Raw genomic sequence first — 15892 nt, forward strand, 5'->3', positions numbered from 1 at the left:
GCAGCACAGTATGATTAAACAGAGAGAAAGAAGTTCTTCATAGAGTTGTCAAATAATGGATTAGGCTCTTCTTGAAGGAGGTGCTCAGCTCAGTGTTGCAAGAGTTGCTCATTCAAATGATGAGAGGTAATTTCACAAGATGCTACAGATCAAATTGTCTACAACAAATTGATTGTCTTTATGGAAAAGAAAAAAAAACAAAACCTTAAGACTCTTTAAAATAAGACATGGAAATCCAGAGATTCCATAGGTAGCATTCAAAATTCCCCATATACTGGGCTGGGGATTTGACTCAGTTGGTAGAGTGCTTGTGTTGCATACATAAGACCCTGGGTTTTCTACCCAGCACTACAGAAAAAAAATTCTCAGTATAATAACAGTAACAATAAGTTCCATTCATATGTGACAGGCAAAGAATCAGGAAAATGTGATCATCGAGTCAAAACAATTACATTGAGCTAACACAAGTGTGGAGGTTAGTGTTAAAAGTACTTTCACGTAATTATAATAAATAAAGTTGAGAGCTTTAAGGAATGCATGCACATTCTCAGCGCATTCTACAGCACACAGAGTCTACAAAAGAAGCAAAGGGAAATTTAAGAAAAGGAAATGTCATAATTTCCAACGTCAAAATAATAACCAATTTGGCTTAAAACCAAGTTTGAAATATCAGGAAAAGACTAGTAATAAAAACAGGACAAATAATAAAGACTGAAAAAACACAGCAACATCTGCATAACGTGGAGGATACTGTCAAGCCAACCCATATCCATACAATTGAAGTTCCAGAAACACAGAAGTGGCATAATGAGTTGGGAAAAGCAATTGAAGAAATATTCCAACTTTTCAACAAAAAATTATAAGTACAATAGTATGAGTAATATTACACAAGAATAATAAAGGTCAAGAAAATCAAACCTAAGGAGAAAATAGGCAAACCACAGAATAGTTAGGTGATAATACTTCATGGTACTAACAACAGTGGCCCCTGTGTATAATAAAACTGATACAATGGATGGCTGATTTCTCATCAGTGTTAATAGAGAACAAAAAGTGAAATGCAATTTTTAAAAGACTATGGAGATGTGATGGAAGATTGTCAGCTGATCACAAAAAAACACCCATAAGAAATAAAGGTGAGATTATGCCATTTTAGATTTTAAAAGTCAAGTTAATTTGCTTCCAGAAACATGATAAAGAAGAAATAGTTCAGAAGTCATAATACTTTGAGGTACTGACATGCTCCAGAAGAGTTAATGAAGAGGTAACAAAGAGAATTATTGATCTGGCCCACACGTGTATACCTCACTAATCAGGAAGTTGAGACCTGTGGAATCTCTGTCCACAGCAAGCTCCATCAACAAAATTTGTTAGACTCCATCTCAAATGAAGTAGCAAAATGGCAGTCTGGAGCATTTTGGTACACCAGAATAAGAAAGCCAAGAGAGAAAACAAGGTCCTGAATCAAGTCCCAGTATTGGCACAAGAAGAAAGGAGGAAATGTAAGAAAGAAGGAAACAAGGAAGGCAGGGAGAAAGGACAAAGAAATTATAATCATATAATAAATATAAAACATTATTTTATATTTTAATTAAATTGAAAAATGCATATTCCTAGAATGACATTATGTTATCACTTGTAAATTTCAGATTTATAAAAATATATGCATCATAGAAAAACAGGTGCTAAATGCAAATCTAACATTTCATGATGTTCTGTAGAAATTCATTAGAAATAATGAAATGAAGTCAAGTAGACTATAGTAATGAAAAGGGTGCATCCTGGAATCCCTAAGCAACCACTGAAAAACATGCGAAGGGGTATAGCTGAAAAGTCAATAGAAGAATTAAAATGAAATACTACAAAATATTTGATTAACTGAAATGAAGGCAAGAGAAGACAAATAGTAAAATAATGAAAAAAATTGCAGACCTAAATCCAACTACTTGAATTATACTAAATCTAATTGAACTCAACAGTGCAATTAAAAGGCTGAGATTGTCAGAATAAATATGAAAATGAAGATTCAATGCCATTGACTGGTACTTCCAATATGAAGTCATTGACTTTGAAAGCAAAATGGTAATGGTGAGATAAAAATAAGATGTAGTCAGTAAGATTAAGAAAGCTAAATTACTTCTATTCATCTTGGACAACACAGACATCAGGATAAGGAATAATTCAAATTTTAAAAAGCTAACTTCAAATATACAGAAAAATGACAAAAACAGACCAAATTCTAACATTTACCACATTTTCCAATATTTCCCTCTCCATATCTCCTTTTCCTCTCCCTTCCCTTCCCTCACCCTATCTCCACATGTGGTACCTCTCTACATATACACATGTAAACACATACATGCATTCACATAGACCCAGATACACCTATGTGTATATGTGAGTATACATACACAAATGCAAATACACATAGACACATAGAGATATTTCCATTCCATTGCTTATTAATATATCAAACAAAATTCTCTTCTATGCTTAAATAATTCATGTTTTTCTTCTAAACTAGGACAATCTCTATGTTAAAATCAATAGTGACCAAAATATCAAGAAATTAATACTGATAATCTATTATTATCTAATCTTTAGATCCAATTTAACTATTTTAATTGTCACAGTGTTTTTTATAGGAAAATAAATTTTCTTATTTTTTGGGGGGGGGAAGGGCTTGAACTCTGGGCTTGGGCCTTGTCTCTGCACTCGTCAGCTCAAGGTGAGCGCTCTACTGCTTGAGCTACAGCACCACTTCCAGTTTTCTAGTGGTTTATTGGAGATAAGGGTCTGACAGACTTTCCTGCCCAGCTGGCTTTGAACCGTCATCCTCAGATCTCAGCTTCTTGAGTAGCTAGGATTACAGGTGTGAGCCATGGGCACCTGGCTAAATTTTCTTTTGTTCAACATTAATCCAGGATTAAATGTTGCACTAAATTTCATGTCCCTTTCTTTTCATTTATAGTAGAATGGTCTATCATGACCTTGAGCTTTTAGAAAAACTACAGGCCTTCTTTAATAGAATGTACTTAAATGATGTCTATTCATGCATCAGGCTAGCATTGTGTATTTTTGGCTGTTGGTACATTGTGAGTAATGCTTGTCCTTCCAACTGCAAAATATCCAGAAGAAAATGGTGCTAATTTGCTCTATTTCTGGTGTTCACTTTGATCATATGATTAAGGTAGATCCCAACAGTATTTTCCTCATAGGTTGCTATTTTTTTCCTTTTATCATACATATCGTCTTAGAAGATACTTAGAGGCCATGAAAATATCCCATTCTTCATTAAATATCCACTGACTGGTGTTAGCATTTCTAGGTTACCCTTATATGGAGCAATTACTGCAAGGATGCTTGCAAGATGAGGCCAAAGAGCATAGTCAGCTACAAAGAATAACAATTGATGCTGGAAAAAAAGGCTATTCCATTAGAAAGACAGAAAAGTCTTAAAAGTCCAGATGCCTAAGACTAGAGTTTCAAAATACGTAAAGTGAAACTGCCGATTTCAAGGCAACAGAACAGAAAAGTATGCAACCGCAACTGAATATTAGGATACCCTGCTCCAATAAAGGAATAAATCTGAATAAAACCATCGAATATATTCACCTATACATGAGAATACAATTGTTCTAGAATAGTAGTTAAAGGCCTTGAACTGAGAGCAACCATATACCTGATTATGAAGTCTCTGTAATTGCACAAAATCAACATCTCACAGAGGCTAAACATTAACCAATAGAATAACAATAAGAGGCCAATACTTTAACATAGTCTTGGCTGTGTACTATATACTATATGTAAGTTCATAGTATATGCAACACCAATTCTCTAATTACTTGTAAATGAAATGCTAGTAGAGGCAACAATGAATTAGCTAAGGAGTTGGCCTTACAGATAAATTCTAAATATATTTTCTACGGTGTGATGCACTCAGGGGATTTTTAGAGAGAAATGCCATTTTTATGTATTTCATTATTATTTGATATTTGCATATTCAACAGAGAAATTTATGGATTCCAATTAGCACTAAATATAGATGCAGAAGTTTAAACCTCCGATTTGTTAAAGGCTTCCATCAATGTTGGAAGAGAAGCATCACCAGACAAGCTGCCACTGATGGACAGGGTTCTAGGATGTCCCCAGACGTGTGTAAGATGGGTGCCACGGTGTGTCATGAGACCTGCTCATCACATGGTTACAGGAGCTTTGCCTCCAAGGGATTGGGAAAAGTTACATAGCAACCTCGTTCTTCCCAGCTTCTAGCTCTTAGAGATAGTGGCATGATTCTGGCTTCAGGGAACTATCGGAATGAAGAAGCAGCAGCAGCGCAGAATTACCTGGTGGCACATCCCACATAAATGCCCTTAGATCTTTATTAGAATGAGAGTGGATGCTTCAGAGCCGCCGACCTCAGGAGGCTATTTCTGTCAGCAGACTGTGGTATAGAATTACAGTGATATCTGCATCCACATTCAAATCATTTATGTATTTTTCACTTTGCTTTGTTTTTGTCTCTGGTAACTGCCATTTTCTTCTATAACTATTCTTTAAGTAAGATATATGTCTGTGTATGCACAAATATATTAAACTGAGAGGAAGTTTGACACTCAAAGCAAGAAATGGTGTACAGCACTGTTACAGTCTTTTAGAAAAATAAAACAGTACTTAAAATGATCAGGAAACTTAAGGGAGAAAGCTGTGCTTAATTTGATTTTGCAGGTGATGAATTTCTCGCTCACTTGAAAGGGAGAAAGGGAGCCTGAGAATTTGGAAACAGTGTGCTAATCAAAAATCACGGTGTTCAGAAGAGAAGAGGTAAAGGGACAGAGGGTGTGGGAAGGTGGGCAGGAGGAATTAAGGAAAGTGGCTCAGGCAAGTGACTCAAAAGGTCAGGCTGCTGAGAATCCCTGCAGGGTGAGAACCAGAAATCACACGATGCAGCCCACGCAGGCCTACACATATGACCAGAATAATTGATGATATGAAAGCGAGGATCTGCACAATTCACAGGATCTTAAGCCGCCCACAGACATGCAGGCTAACCATCTCTGTGTGAGCATTGCAGACAGGGCTTGGGTGATGGAAGGAGTGTTTGGTCTGTAAAATGACAGGGTAGCTAAAGACAGGACTGGGCTAGACAGGGACCTGAAACCCACCCTAACTCCACTCATCATGTTAAAAAGGTAAGGAAATGCCTTTGATAATCAAACTCTCCACTTTCTATAAAGGCACCTTCAGCTGTATAATGACCCAAAGCCAAGCTTTCCTGGAAAAAAAATCAAAGCAGGAGTTGATATGGAGCTATTGGCCTATTGGAGCAACAACTCCTTCAGTCTTTAGAGAGAGCCAGAAAGTAAGTGGAGAATGAATGGCCTGATATGAAGAAGGTTGGTAGGACCACACACCAGTCTGTTATATCCAGGACTGAACTATCAACGCTGGTTTAGTTCTAGTAATTCAGACCCTTTTGTCTTGGACTCTGTTGCTCCCCAAACCCTTAATTGTTGAGATAGTGAAGAACTTGAAAGAACCCTAAATCACAGGTGTGGAAGGCTTTGTCAGCATCACATGATGCTATTGGAATGTGATAGAAAACACAAGAGGAGGGGCCAAGGAAGTGAAGTCATTGGAGGGGGTGTCCTGGAAGGGGATTTTGAGACTCCCTCCTTCTCTTTTGCTTGCCTACGTACTCCAAATTTTTGACCAGCTCCCTTTTGCCTACCTCTCACCTTGCTATGCTATGGGACCAAATCAGCAGGAAAGTATCGATGGGAATCTTCCACCAAAATAGGCCAACATACTTCCTTTTAAGTGAATTATCTTAGACATATTTTTGTGACAAAAAGCTGAGTGACACAGTTCTTTTATCTTGAATCTGACTCACAAACATCTCTTTATGACTTCTCCAAATCAGGGCAAGAGTGAATGAGGCTCTTGTGCTGGTACTAACTGAACTTGGAAGATTTAAGTGAGTTCTCTGAACCTGCCATTTATGTTAATGTTTGGATTCATTCACCCAGTGCTAACCTCAGTGCTGGGAACCTAGGACACAAAGCTAAGCAAAGAAAAATGTAGAGAAATTAGGAAGTCACTGTGAAGCAAGCTGGTACATTAGGGAACAAAAGTATGGCTTTGGTATTATGGTAGAGATTGCCAGCTTCCCCCTCAGAATCAATGTACATCTTCATTCTACCAATGAAATATGCCAATATAATATATAGCTGGATCTGCCACTGCAATTCGTCATGGGTTACGGGAAGAGTTCTGATTGATGGATGAATGGGAATAGAAATGATATGGCTACTTGCTAGTCATGATCTTTACAAAGCAAATTTCTCTCTCCTTAACTTGCATCTTCCTCTCTATCAGATCATAATAAATACTGAGACTAGTGAGCCAGTCTTAATTGTCTAGGGGCAAGTTATACACTTGGGGGCAGTAATATAATAATCCAGAGGTACCCTGAGCACAGTACGACCTTGTAACACTGAACTAGACCACTCAGCTCAGCACCCTGCTTGTTTGAATTAGTGTATTGGGGTCTTTCTGTTGTTTTAACCCCCATCCTGTACCCTAATTAATACAGAGTTCCATTTGGAAGACTAAGTTAGTATTCATATGAAATCTTGAATTTCAGGAAATGATATGGAAGTAATAGGGAAATAATTTCACATAAGGAATATAGCAGATTGGAAGGTGTCCAGACATATGCATATATATATTTCATATATATTTTAATATTCTATATTTGTGTATTTGTGGATATGTATGCAAGTATTATATCATATATTGTGCGTAGTTGTTCATAGACACATAAATATGCATATTTATGTACAGTCCCTACTTTGAGATCACTTGAGATGAGCAAGAAAGATAAAATCCTATCTAAAAATAAATCACACAGTTAAAGCACTTTAGTAGCTTACATCAAAATTAAAGGAACACAATATATTTACAAGTAAATGCTGTATAACTATTTGGAAAGTTTACATGAAAGGATTAATAAGAATGTCAGGACTTGGAGAACAGAAGATATATCCACCTCCCACCATTTATAAATAGTGATACTCAGTAGAACCTTTTACTTCCCTTCCAGCAGTATACTATTCACACAATATTACTGTAGAGGAACTAGGAGTAGAAACAGAAAGGGTTAAGAAATGGAGGCCAGCAGCTCCAGCTACCAGAGCATCTCACTTTATAAATTAAAAAGGATCTCTTTGTCTCAGCCTTCTTTATAAAATCATGCTCAATTATTTCTTTTTAGGTAGACAATTCTGATTTCATCAAGTATATATATGCATTGCTATCATGCAAGAATAGAAAGAGTCTTAGGATTCTATAAAATCAAGAACAGAAATAGGAATTCAGAAGAGCCAGAATTCTTTTTTTCATTTTATTTTATGCTCTACAGAGAGGTTACAGTTACATAAGTAACGCAATGAGTATATTTCTTGTCAAGCACTATTACCCCTTCCCTTGTTGTTCTCCCAGTATCCCTTTCCTACACCACCTCCCACACTCCTCTCCATCCCTCCGCCTGAAGTCATAAAGTTCATTTCCAATATACTTGTGGGTATCATTGTTGCAATGGGTCATCCTGTGTCCTTGTTTCAGCATTTTGTTATTCCCTTTCCCCTCCCCCAATTAGACAAATGTATATACAAGATGGAGGGTACCAAAATCAAGTACAGTGACAACAGGAGATATACCATAGGGGGAAGAACATACAAAGGAAACAAAAAAGTACATTAAAAAGAACAACAACAAAGAAAGACTGTTTGAGTCCGTATCTTGGGGTTTGTTTCATTATGACCATGTAAGATGATGTTAAGTGAAATAAGCCAGAATCTGTACACAAAGCTCATATCACCATTTTAACACAAAGCTCTCTCAAGCCTTCTTCCTCTTGTACTTGGAATAAAATCTGCTCCCCTGATATGGCATTGTTTTTCTCTTTTACTACATTCTATCCAATTCTTCCCTTACTCACTGATGTCCATTCACTCTATCACTATTTCTACTCCTAAACTGTGCCAACTAGATTCCTATTGCTTGTGCCTACCCCTCAGACCTATGCCTGGCTGATTCCTTCTATTCAACCAGCTCTCAACTTAAAAATCACTTTCTTTATGTCCAAATGATTAACCTTCCTAAAGCCATTGGCTATGGCATACCCACCATTCCGTTTTGTTCTCTTGATTTCTAAAATGGTCCTCTTGATGTGTTGGTGCATTTATTTATTTTATCCCACACATATGCAGCATAAACTCTAAAAGACAGGGGCCCTGAACTTATTGATACGGTCTAAACATCTGGACCTGTATCAAGCACATAGTAGATGCTCCACTAAATTTAATACAGATATCTTCAAAGTGATCCATGGTTTTACTGTGCACTAAGCTCATTCAATCAAAAAAGAAAGAATCAAGCCAAGAAACCCCAACTACCTTGACTCTGCTCAAGAAAAAAAATGAGAACAATGAAGCCTACTTGAATCTACCTATCTTTCTATGCCATATGTGGAATTATCCTAAGTCCCTCCACCCTTTAATAAGCTTTTCTAGACCTAAAGAACAGAGCAGTTCCTTCTCTTATCCAAGACCTTGCAAGGCTACCAGCAAGCCTTGGATCCTCTTCTCTCCCTTCCTTGTGGTTCTCAGGCTGCTCATTTCTTGCCATTCTTTTGGATGCGGTTTCCTTATTTCCTGTTATTAGTTATTACCAATCCAAACAAACACTTTAGTTTCCCCAAACTCTAGAAGGAGGTATTTTTTTTAAAAAGGCCATCTTAATTATACATAAGCAGTGGAGAATCACAGAGGATTCATTAACATAATAAACAGAAGTCTGTTTCCAGCATCCCACAAGCAAGGTTATATAAAAACAACCATTATTTGTTGTTCAGCAACTGGCAGATTTCTTTTCCAAAGTCCTCATCTGGCTTGTGGCGTGGAGGGAGTTTATTCTCTGACAAGGGGAGGCTTTAAAGAGAACGTGGGTGACTCTTGATCACTTCCCAGAAATAGAGGTAGAACATTCTGGGTAGAAAATCTTATACCAATAATGATGATAAAGCATGAATCTGAGTGTAATTGTGACAGGAACATAGCTTTGGCACTAAGGAGGTAAATGATATAATCCTTATTCTACCACGCATTAGCTCTGTGACCTGGGGCCAGAGAAATAACCTCTTTGAGTCTATTTCTTCCAATATAAGATGGTATTATCCTTTGCCTCACTGGACTATAAAATGCATTAAAATATCTGAGCACAGTCTCTGATACATCCTCAGAAATGTTAGTTAGTTCCCTCTCTTAAGAGAATCATTTAGCACAGAGTCACACCCTTCCCCTTCTCTACCTTTTCACCTTATCTTACCTTGAGATATTGGCCTGACTGGGTTCTTCTAAGACCAGAGCTCTGGGTCTACAAGCCTACAGGCTCTGATTAGGAGCTGCCTGCCAGTTGGCAGAGAAGAATGGCATACTGGAGTGGGGATTGAACTGTTGCCATTGGAGATGGTAACAGATGCTTCCTGGTTGAGGCTGAGTTGGCTAAATCAGGGCTCTGTGGTTTGAGACAGAAACCCAATTATTTCCAATTAGGGAACGTCCCCGACAGCTGCTCTTAAAGCAACTGCTCTTAACCCACTGCTGCCGACCTAGCCTCGTTCAGTTAACCTGCACTAGAGATTTGTGACAGCACTCCCAATGTGCATCATGTCAGGATTACTTACATTTTCTCCTCTCTCTTCAAACTTCCAGTCCCATATCCCTCAGTTCAAAGGAAGGCCTTGGAGGTAGCTAAGGCCTATTTAAGAGAAGGACACAATCACTACTCTTCCACGGGCTGATGTTGTGACCTTCAGTGTCTCTGATCCTCTGTTGTTGTTTTCCTTTCAAGTGAGGATGATAATGGAAATGACTGTATGATGATGAAAATGAGATGCCCCGGTGTGTAAATGGGGAGGGATTAGTCCTTCCTATCAATCATTTGGCAATCCTTTTCCCACTGAGCTCAAGAGAGCCCATGGAAAGAGAAGCTGGTGGAAAGGCAAAAGATCTGGATTATACAAACATGTCATGAGGCTGAAGTCAGTGATTTTCACCTCTGGGAACACTCTCTCTTTCAAATTGAAGTGAAATTAATAGCAGCATGCTTGCCACACTGAGTTTGCAGTTTTTGTGAGTGTGATGTGCAGCCCTTGGTAAACTGTAAAATAATGTGTACACATGAGCAATTATTATTATGTTCTTAGGGCTTTTTTTGGTTTGGCACAAGTTTAGTCAGCTGAACGCTCTGAGCAAGAACGATCTGTTTTCTTTCCTCTTGGCAAAGAACACAAAAGACAGAACAGCTTCGAGAAACTGGGGCAGGAGAGAAAACTTAGTGCTCTCTCTCCCTCTCTCTCCCTCTCTCTCTTCTTCTCTCTCTCTCTCACCCCTGCTCTCTCTCTCTCTCTCTTTCTCTCATACACATACACACACACACAAACACACACAAACACACACAAAATCTCCTCCACAAGTCTAGCATCCAAAATATCACATAACTTAGGGGATGGCCTCATTTCTTACCCAGTCTCTGTGTCCTTGATCTCCATGTTGGCTGTTCATTGCCCAAATATAGTTAAGACCTAAATTAAGAACAAGTCCCTGGCTACAGCCAGCCTCATCACTTTGTATAGAGCCCTAGACTTGGATCTGAAGCAGACTGGCTCTGCCATTTCTTTAGCCTCTTTCCCTGCCTTCAAGGCAATCAATCTTCAAACTGTGTTAATTTGGAGTTTTTAAAACTTTTTCCATGCACTGTCCTTCCAGTTCCTTTGCTATGGCTTCAGGCAGGCCCTCCTGCCCCACTCTACCACCCTGTGAAGAACCTCTTTTCCTTCCTTCCAGTTCTTGCTGAGTAAGTTCTCTAGTCTGCAGCTAGAGGGACCTTTATTAAACGCAAAAGATACTCCTTTGCTTAAAACTCAAGAGCTTTTGGTTTCTTCACAATTAAACAAAAAAGCCTTAAAAACACTCAGGACTTTGAAAGATAGGGACCTATCTGTCTATCTTCTATCATGATCCTTTCTACTCTGTTAACTCCAAAGGTTCGTTCTGTCTCCATGAGGAAGCTGTTCTCATCTCAGCCTATTCACACAAGTGTTTCTGACAGTAATGACTCAAGAAATCCATTCTCTCTGCTAATCTTGTCCCATTCCCAGCTAATTAACTCTATCCTTGTCCTGCAGATAACCAGGTCAAAGAACTATCCATCCCAATATATTTTTTAATCAAAGTGGTTTATTCCCTGTACTAGGTATAGTCAAAGCCAATGGCATTTTCCTATGTGGTGTTTATCTCAGCTTGAATATATATATATATATATATATATATAATATATATATATATATAATTTCTGTAATGACACAATATCTCACAGGAGTCTGAGCTCTTAGCAGGAATCATGTTTTTGACCTCGGATTGTTAGATTCCCAAACAATATATTGCAAAATGATTTTTGAATGAATGGATAGGAATTTGAGCAAGATATGTATACTTTTTTATTTTCTTCTTCCTCCTCTGCAAAATTGAGCTAACATTATTTTTTTTCTACCTGCTACAAAAGATATGAAACAGACAAAGGAATCCATGTACCTAGCAAGGGCAAAGCAAATAAATATTACTGCATGGATCCTCACAAAACAGACTGTGGAAAGAGTGTGATAGAAGTTGTCAGAACCACCTGTGGGACTTGGCTAAGTGTCATCATCGTATGTAAACTCCATTCATTCATCAGACTTGAATAATAACACCCAAACTGCAGAATCATTGTAACTCTCGGGTTGCTATCCACACAAAGCAGCTGACAGCAGGCCTAGGCGCTTATCTGGTATTCAGAAAAAAAAAACCATTATAATGACCACTACAATTACTTTGATGATTACCGAAAAATGTCAGTTTCCACTTTGCCCCATTTCTTGCAGTCTCTGTTTTAGAACAAGAGAACTTCCCACCTGCCAAGTTTAGTTAATAATGCTTTCTTTTTCCGACAAACATTCTGCATTATAATACAATGAAATGTATACATTTTGTCAATCACTAGTTAATGAGTGTTTATAAGTCCTATCCCTAGATTCCTTTCCTTATGGGCAAGGATTGTCCATGAATGCATTTTGTCCAAAGCTGCACTCAACTCAACAGAAAATTATATATGTATATGTACATATATATGGATATGGATCTATTTGAGAGATATCTTTAAAGTAAACTCATCGATTGAGATTTTGCTAACTTGTCTTTCAGAGTGACTAGAATAAGCCATAGTCTGTTTAGAGAAAAGTTATGATATCCATAGCTTTAAAAAGCTGGAGTGACTTTTAAATTGACCTACAACTATGACTTTTTTGTGAAGACTTCTGAGATCCATTTGTGATTTGTCTCCAGTCAAGAAAAAATGTATATAGAATGACATGGAACCTATCCTGAACTCATCAGCCAGGAAGAGACTTCCAGTGCTAGTTGGAAGAAGTTGGTAAGCCCTTCCTGCAAAAACAAGTCTAAACTAAAATACTCTGAAGTTCACTCAAATGGTAACTTTATAACAGAGCAACAGAGAGAATACGAAAATCAGTTTAGTGTTCATCACTTCTACAATGAATATTATATATATGTATACATATATATATGTGTATACATATATATGATAACCTGTCACTCCAGAATGCCTGTTCCAGACAAGGTGTGAGATAGCTGTTCTCAAATTCGGTTTGAGCTTAACCCCATGACAAAATTAACCCCAATTCTTTTTTTTTTTATTGTGAAAATACCATACAGAGGGGTTACAATTACATGGGCAAGATAATGAGTACATTTCTTATCAAGCATTGTAGCCTCCTCCTTTGTTTACCCTTCACATGCCTTCCCATCTATCACCCTCACCACTCCCCCCTTGGCCAAAGTTGTAAAGTTCGTTTTCCACATAACGACTTATGCATCTCATTGTTGCAATGGGTCCACCTGGATCCCTATTTAAACGATTTGTTTTTCCCCTTCCCCTCCACAAATTACACCAACCTCAAATACAGTGAAAGCAGACTGTGGGGGAGGGACATACAAAGCAACAAAGAAATAGCTTATAAATATGTTAGAAAGAATTGCATGAAAGCAAAAACATTTGAATCCTTATCTTGGGGTTCATTTTGCCTAACATGAAGTTATCTGACCTTTTCTGCTTGTTTCAGACATATACTAGTTATTACAAATAAGGGAACCTATGAGACCTATGTTTCTTTGGGCCTGGCTTACTTTACTTAATATAGTTTTTCCCAAGTCTTTCCATTTCCTAACAAATAGGGCAATGTCATTCTTTCTGATGGAAGCATAGAATTCCATTGTGTATATATACCACATTTTCTTGATCCATCTTTAATCCCAATTCTTAAAGAAACAACTCGAAACCATGGGTGCTAAAACAAGTGGCTAGTAGGCAGAAGAATACTGTCATTAAAACGTGATATCTAGAGCCACATACGTTTCAAAACCCAGGGTTATCACTTATGAACATAACAACAGGGTACCAGGCCAATGACTTAGCCTTTTCTTGATTCCTGTAACTATTCTGTCAATGGGAGATTGGGCTTCTCACTGAATTTAACACATTAATATATAAAGTATTTGGTGAGTCCTATCTACATTTGGTTTTCATTATTACTACTCAACAGATTTCCACAGGTAATTAAGACCATTCACAAGTTTTACCGTAAGCACTGATTTTTAGAACTTAACCTCTGATAAAGGCACAGATTTACTGACTGCCTAAGATAATTACAAATAATTTAGTGTTCCTTGTTAAAGCAGAACCTTCATCAGCCTAGGTAAAGTACGAATTCGTCAACCCCACTGAACTAACATTTATTGTGTCTATGTGCTCTTCAGATTGATATAAAATACTGAGTACAATTCTGTTTATTTGCTAAAAGTGCTATAAAACTGAATTTTATTTTTTTTATTAGTACCAACTTCCCAGCCATCTCCAGTGTCATTTGAAATTACCAGGAGGATTTGTTCCACATAATTCAGCATAAACTCTAGTTGGAGAGCTTGTGACTCATTTGGGTGGCTTGAAGCCTCCATACCAATGAGCTGTAGCAACATATGGAGAGGAGGAGGCTTTTGGAAGGAAATAAAGTACACAAATTCAAAACAAGGCTCTGGTTGAGGAGACCTTCAGTTCAAATCCAAGAATTGCATTTAACCCTGCGGTTTTAGGTCTAGTAATTAGTCTCTGAAGCTTAATTTACTGATGTGGAAAATAGTGGGGTGATAGTGACATATGTTTCATAAGATCCATTGAGATAATAAACGATTATCAGCTACGTAAGATAGCTGACTCATAAGAAGGACTAAATCAATAGCAGCTATTAATGTGAACACACCCACACCTGCATCCTAAATTTAAAATCTCCATTCTCTGATGAATATTGTGGACTGAGTTAAATGCAACTCAAATTTGGAAACCATTTTCAAAAACAAACAACAAACAAAAAACGTCTATCTTTCTTCAAGATCCCTCTCCAATCCCAAGCTTATTCAATATGGGTACTTTTCTGTCAGTTTATACATTTCTAAAGCATCTCTTTCCTAAAATTGTAGAAGACTTTGGGTCAAATATAAGTTGACTGATAATTTTTCTTTTCTTTCTTTTTCTTACTTTTTTTTGTCTAGTACTGGGTCTTGAACTCTGGCCCTGGGTGCTATCCCTTAGCATTTTTGGCTTAAGGTTAGTGTTCTATCCCTAGAACTACATTTGTACTTCTAGATTTTTACTAGAGATATGAGTCTCACAGACTTTCCTGCAACTTGAACCATGATCCTCAAATCTCAGCCTCTTCAGTAGCTAAGATTACAGGTTGGAGCCACCAATACCTGGCAAGACCAGGAATTTCTTAAATTTTTCTGATCAAAGATTTCTGCCAGGCATATTTTAAGGACAAGGTATTCACCAGTTAACTGAGAACTTCTCAGGTTCTAAGATTGTTTTCAGTGTATTATACCTAGTAAAAATATGGCTGTATACAGAGATACTATGTCAGAGGACCTGAAATGAAATTCTACTCGTCTCTGAAAATCCACCTCAAAAGGTACCTATATTTAATTATGCCTGATTATTTTAAACCTAAACTAAGTACTTGTCTATTTATTTATGTAATAAGATAAATGGTAATACTTCCCTTATTATCCTCTTGGGAATTCCTTTGGTTCAGTTGATTCTTAAGAATGTTCTGGAAAAATGCTAATTACAGACCATATAAATAAATCCTAGAGAAATTATTGTTTTGGTTAAATTATTTGGAACTTGCTATATTAAGCAAAATTAAACAAGTTTTTGTACTTTTTTGTAAAAATGCTGTATAGAGGGGTTAGTTACATGAGCAAGGTAGTGAGTACATTTCCTATTGAGCATTGTTGCCTCCTCCTTTGTTTTTCCCCTACCATCCCTTCCCTCCCAACACCACAACTACCCCCCAATCGGATTGTAAAGTTCATTTTCAACATAGTGTTTTGTAATCTCATTGTTACAATGGGTCAGCCTGTATCCTTATTTAAGCATTTTGTTTTTTTCCTTCCCCTCCCTGAATTAGAGAAATGTATATATAAGATGCAAGGCACTGACTTCAAATACAGTGGAAATAGGGATTATACCATGGGGGAGAACATATAAAGCAACAAAACAATCACATGGTAGATTATAAATACTGCCCAATAAATAAGTGGGCTAGAGACTTAAAGAGAAACTTCTCTGAAGAGGAAAGAAAGATGGCCAATAGACACATGAAGAAATGTTCAACCTCTCTAGACATAAAAGAAATGCAAATCAAAACAACATTGAG

General features: G+C 37.4%; 1 long non-coding RNA gene across 1 annotated transcript in view; it reads right to left on the bottom strand.

Annotated features, from left to right (window-relative positions):
* Positions 1 to 10658, bottom strand: part of LOC138820747 (uncharacterized) — a 47498-nt gene extending 36840 nt beyond the window's left edge. The window contains exons 1-2 of the long non-coding RNA XR_011369973.1: positions 10590 to 10658; positions 9749 to 9822 (exon numbers count right to left, since the gene is read on the bottom strand). This is a non-coding gene — a long non-coding RNA (uncharacterized lncRNA). The remainder of the gene's footprint in view (positions 1 to 9748; positions 9823 to 10589) is intronic.
* Between the last annotated feature and the right edge of the window lie 5234 nt (positions 10659 to 15892).

Source organism: Dipodomys merriami, unplaced genomic scaffold, assembly GCF_024711535.1.
Source record: "Dipodomys merriami isolate MVZ:Mamm:240054 unplaced genomic scaffold, mDipMer1.0.p SCAF_11, whole genome shotgun sequence".
Lineage (NCBI taxonomy): Eukaryota > Metazoa > Chordata > Mammalia > Rodentia > Heteromyidae > Dipodomys > Dipodomys merriami.